Source organism: Pteropus vampyrus, unplaced genomic scaffold, assembly GCF_000151845.1.
Source record: "Pteropus vampyrus isolate Shadow unplaced genomic scaffold, Pvam_2.0 Scaffold97, whole genome shotgun sequence".
NCBI lineage: Eukaryota > Metazoa > Chordata > Mammalia > Chiroptera > Pteropodidae > Pteropus > Pteropus vampyrus.
Genome location: NW_011888878.1, coordinates 4159189 through 4165628, shown reverse-complemented (window position 1 = coordinate 4165628; position 6440 = coordinate 4159189).

Genomic DNA, 6440 nt, shown 5'->3' with positions numbered 1-6440 from the left:
TACTGAGATGGTAAAACTCTAATGAAATGTATGAACATATTACCATAAAAGTTAGCGTACTGTTAATTTTAGTAGGGGGACACAATGAGAACATGCAAACATGCACGAGAGGAGCTTTGATAGTACTTAATGTGTATGTATATATATATAATATATATATTTATTTTATAATATATATATTTATTTTAATCTAATTGGAAATTATGTGGGTTCTGCTTTATGATAAATTATTGAGATTTACATTTTTGTTTTATTCACTTTTCTATTTGTGTGTATTTTCTATGTGTAATTATTTCATAATTAAAATGGATAAGAAATTTAAGTTAGTAGTTCACATTTTCTGAAGGAATAGAGATGCATTTGGATGAAGCTATTTTGAGGACATCAAAGAATCTGGTAATATTTTATTTACCCATCTGTACACTGACTCAAGAGTATTTATTTTGTGATTCTTCTTTTATTCTCAAAATATTCCTTATATGCACAGGTTGGTTAAATATGGTTTTCTGCAAAACGCTGCCATAATTTTGCACCTCCTCTAAAGTATTCAAATAGTATAATCCAATCATTCAATTTATATGCAAGTTGAATTATAATGTATATATAAATGCAATTAAGAGTACTCATATATGCAAATAACTATAACTTTCAACTTAAGAAATATTTTAATAATTCTATAACAAGAGAAATGTTTTTCAAGTAATGATTGCCTACTGCATCTTAAGGAAATTTATTATAATTTAAAATATTTATTTTATGTATATATTGAGATAGTAAGATATGCAAGTTTTACAGAGACCTTTATACATCCTGAAGCAATTATCACTATAAAAACTGGTGAGATGGTCAGAAAGATTTAATTGTTCAATTAAATTATTTACATTAGATCATGAACCTTACCTCTACAATTCAACTCTCGGTATTAGACGAAATTCAGGATCCTGTCTGTTCATACCTCAATGATTTCTACTTATTTTTAAAATTATATTCAAGAATTTTTAATTATGCTTTTGTCTCTCTCATTGTTTTTGTCACACATACTGCCTCTAGCCATTTTCTCCTTAACTTTATCAATTCCTATACTTTGGCCCTTTTTCTGATTTGTTCACACCAGTTTTTATTTGTTTGTTTGATTGGTTGGTTGGTTATTGTTTTTTTTTTTTTCCTAACCTTAGGCAGCCCAGATATTTTTCAAGGTATGGATTATACCTAAAACACCACGGTTCTCTCCTTGGTGCAATACCCAGTTTTACCTTACTCGTTTTTTTAAAAATGAGAACAATGAGTTAGAAATAAACTTCATACCTTTATCTTTCAGTATTTAAATATAATAACATTGTTAGATTTTTAATTCTAAAAGTGTTGTAAATATAAGCCAGAACAAATTTGATGTATTAACATTGGTAATAGGCTTTATTTAAAAAAAAATACTTCTAAAATGTATCCCATGGCTTTTTTTTTTTAACATCATGCAATAATAACAATAATAAAAGTAATAATAATAATAATCAGCTATAGAATAAAGTCTTGTCTAAAAATTTTAAATTGCACATTAGCAAAATAAAATTTCAGAGAAATTGCTTAGGAGAGAAATCTGTTCACTTTGTTTAATCATAAGATTGTATAAATTTATTTGACAAATTATTTATGATTGCATAAAACTACCTAGTGACTTCCCAACTGATATACTTTTGAATGCTCTTAAGAATTATTTTGCAATAATTCTTGCTCTCCTGCTAATAATTCAGATTATAATTTGAATCATATAATAATGGTCATGATTCATCAAAGTTCATATAACTTATATAAGACTAAGCAATGTGAACAAATCAAGGATCTTAATAGCATGTTTTAAATTTTAAAAATGTTCATAAAATCTTATATTTTACAAAGTACCAAATAATAAGTTGTGTTGTAGCCGAATTGTTAAGTTTCAGAATAACAGGAAAATTATCTATCAGACCAATTGTGAGTATTGCTATAGTCCTTTTTGTTTTGTCAAATAAACTAATAAAAGAAAAGACAATATTTCTTGACACAAATACTAATTAATTCATTCCACCAATAAGAACCAAATTAAAATCATAATAAATTAAAGCAGTAATTAAGCTAACACATACAATTATTCATCTTTTAAATAAATGAGGTTGAAAAGAATAGATCTTGTTCTTAACATTACAGGGCAAATTACTTAGTTTTAAAAAATCAATTAAAATAGTAAACTTGAGTAAAACTAGCTTGTTTTGATAAAGAAGAAATTGTCATATATGCTTGATTTTCTTCTATGGATCGAATGAGTGGTAAATAGCTCATCAGGAAGTGCTCTCTATGAAGAATCACATCAAATTTGGTTCACTATTATTTCCCTGGGGCTAAGCAAAGTTTTTGGCACTGTGTAAGTGCTCCATAAAAATACACTGAATTAATGAATGTGCCTTGTAGATCAAAGGAAATGACCAAATATAACTACCTCGTTCATCTGTATTTATGATTCTATCATATAACACGCTCACCAACTAATCATGATGAGTTACTAGTAGCTACAAGGAATGCATATGTGTGTGCATGTGTGTACACATACATACATACGTATACGTATATACATGCACATAATCAGTATAAGTATTTCGTAAGTTAATAAACATATGTGACACATGCAGGCAGTAGCAAAGTTCTGTGAGAAGTGAATTGCTCTTACTGAAAGAAATAAAATATGAAACATCAATAAATAATTGATCAGAACTGGAGTAGACAGAATGGTTTAGTCCTATAAAAGACTTTACAGTAAATTGATTGGAGATATTAATGTGTAAACCACAACATAGTGTCATTTGGAAGTGTGACAGGTCAGCCTTAGAAAAATAGAATACGTGATATCACCAAAAAAAGCTTTACCAGTACCTGACAATATGTAGCTGTCTATTACAGCAAACACAAGTATGTTTTACGTCAGTGTTTCACATTGTAAAGAAAAGCATAGAAACCATCCGACTTTTTTTTGTTATTGTTTAAATTTCCTGACAATCATGAATTGTTTGGATAATTTGATGTCTTGGGAAGTTTGCCTATAAGTAGGCAATGCTTTCTTCAGATCAATGCAATATTTTGGTCTTCATGAAATATCTACTTATAGATATCTGTATATCAGGCTCACAAATGATTTATAACATTTCATTAATTTTTGACAGAGAAAATATTGAGCTTCAGACTATAAATGTGAGAAACAGATTCTGGAAAAAGATTATTTTATCAAAATGAATATTCTCTGGTGTGGATCTAACTAGACGATCAACCATACTTTTCAATGTCCACCTATCCTTTCTTTACCTCTGAACTCCATCCTAAGAGCACTCCATCTGCTTCTATGCATTTTTAAATACACTATTTTTAGGGTAATTTTGTGTTCCCAGCAAAATTGAGCAGAACGTACAGAGACTTCCCATATACTCCTTACCCCACACCACAGCTTCCTCAACTATAAACATTCTGCACCACAGTGATACATTTGTTATAATCAATGAACCTACAATGACACATCATTATTACCTAAAATTCATAGTTCACATTAGGGTTTACTCTTGGAGTTGTGTATTCCATGTGTTTTGACATATGTATAATGACTTGGATCTACCATTATAGTGTCCTACTATAACAAGTAGTTTCACTCTACTAAAAATCCTTGGTGCTCTGCCTATTCATTCTTCCTTTTCCCCTAACTCCTGGCACTGATCCTTTTATTGTTTTCATACTTTGTCTCATCCAGAATGTCACATAGTTGGAATTATATAGTATGTAGCCTTATCAGATTGACTTCTTTCACTTAGTAATATGCATTTAAGTTCCCTCCATATTTTTTTCATAGCTTGATAACTCATTTTTTTAAGAAGTGAATAATATTTCATTTTTATTGTATGGTTGTATTATAGTTTCATTATCTATTTACCTACTAAAGAATATCTTGGTTGCTTCCAAGTTTTGGCAACTATGTATAAAGCTGCTATAAACATCCTCGTATAGGTATTTGCATAGACATAAGTTTTTAACTCATTTGGTAAATACAAGAACTGTGACTACTGGATTATGTGGAAAGACTATGTTTAGTTTTATAAGGAACTGCCAAACCATCTCTCTATTGGGATGTACAAGTTTGCAGTAATAATAAATGAGAGTCCCTGTTGTTCCACATCCTAACCAGCATTTTGTATTGTCAATGTTTTGTGTTTTAGCTGTTCTAAAAGGTGTGTAGTGATATTTCATTGTTGTTTTAATTTGCTTTTCCCTGATGACATATGATGTTGAGCAATTTTTATCTGCCATCCATACATATTTTTGATGCAATATCTTTTCAGATCTTTTGCCATTTTTAAATTGGATTGTTCATTTTCTTACTGTTAAGTTTTTACATTTTTTTGTATATTTTAGATAACAGTCCTTTACCAGATATATCTTTTGCAAATATTTTCTCCCAGGCTCTGGCTTATATTTTCATTCTCTTGACAGTGTCTTTTGCAGAGCAGAAGTTTTAAATTTCCTTGGAGTCCAGCTTATCAATTTCTTTCATGGATTGTGCTTTTGATATTATATCTAAAAAGCTATCACCCAAGGTCATCTAGATTTTTGTCTGTTTTATCTTCTAGGAGTTTTATAGTTTTGCATTTAACTTTTAGATCTATGATCAATTTATTTTTTTTTTATTTTTATTATGGTGACATTGATTAATGAAATCCAGCAAATTTCAGGTGTATAATTCAATAGTATATATATATTTGTGAAGGGTGCAAGGTCTGTGGCTAGATTCATTTTTATATATATGAATGTCCAGTTGTTCCAACATCATTTGTTGAAAATACTACCTTTTCTTCATTGCATTGCCTATGTTCCTTTATCAAAAATCAGTTGATTATATTCATATGGGTGTGTAATTCTTTTTAGTCTCCAGTTAAAGATTTCTTTTTGCAGGTATAGTGGAAGTTGTGACATACAATGCTGAAACTATTTTAGGGTGGAAAAAAAAAATTCCTAGAGCTGCTTGGAGTAGAGCTAGGAGATAGCCTTCAGCTGTCAGACTTCTTTAGAGTTGGCCGATGAAGTGAGTGACTTTACACAAGGATATGGCCTTTTCCTGAGGTAGCGCACACATAATGAATGATTAGCATAGTGGAGATAATAAGGCAGAGCCCTTTGCCTAACTCAGGATAACTCTGAAGTGCAACTGTAGACAAACTTCACTGAGGCTGTGTGTAAGGCCTTTGTTGAGAATCCACTGAATCTCAACATTATCTGAGTCCACTTAGTCTTATTTTCTTACCTTTTTATATATATTGATAAGAAGAGTACAAACTAATAAACTTCCTGTGTGTTAACCTTTGTTTCAGAATTTGTTACCCTAAAATCAAACCTGTGATAGGTTTGAATTATGGCCTGAGTACTCATTGAGATGCCACTGTTTATAAAAAGGGAAAAAAGATGTTTAGTACTTGAGGGCATGTTTATTGTGTTTTCAGGCAATTAAAGACATTAGATAAAGTAAAATTTTCCTTAAGCCTATATTTTTAAGGTAACATTTTCCTGATACTTTCTTACTTTGTTCATTTATTCAATCATTGCCAGATCTGTTTCCAAACTTTGTGTGGTTTTCAAAAGACTTCTGGTGATGAAATATAACTTATTTTGAAAATACATGTTGGAGAAAAGAGTTGGGCACTTTCACACAAACCCGAAGTGCCTAATGCAACTGCTAATCCTCTTTCTATCTCTAAAATTTTTGGAACTCAACAAATAATTTTTATGTTAAGGTATACTGAATAAGAATTTTAAATATCATCCCATGGGTTTGACTTGGAGAAAGCAGACAATTTATTGCTTCATATTTTAATAATTTGTGATTTCTAATTAAGTTATGGTCTTATTGTTACCCATTGAAATATGTCTACATAGAATATACTTCCTTAAATACTATATAAAATGCTTCTATGGTTCTAATTATGCTGTAACTCTAACAAATCACAAATACAGTTTCAAATTCTGACAAATCATTGACTATTCTATAGCAAATTCCTTTTCTAAAATTTCAACCAGATTATATTTCATTTGCTATGTTTTCTTATTTATAAAAATAAATTAAATTTTGAAACTTTATATTTTATTTGAAATTATGATATTACTTGTAATTAATTTGTTTATTCTATTTTCCTCATTTAAAAATCATCTAGTAATGTAATGAATATGTCTTTTTCTTCATGAAAAATATATAAAATAATTAAATGTAAATAGTTAATTGAAAAAAAGCTGTTATTATAGGTGGATATTGAGCTTATTAGTAATTATCAATTCATAATATAGATTGTGGCAGCCTTAAAAATGTATTCTTCAGATTTCTTATTCCAGGAGCATAGTTTGTCAACAGACCCCACTGCCACCTCTTCTAGATGTACCATCAT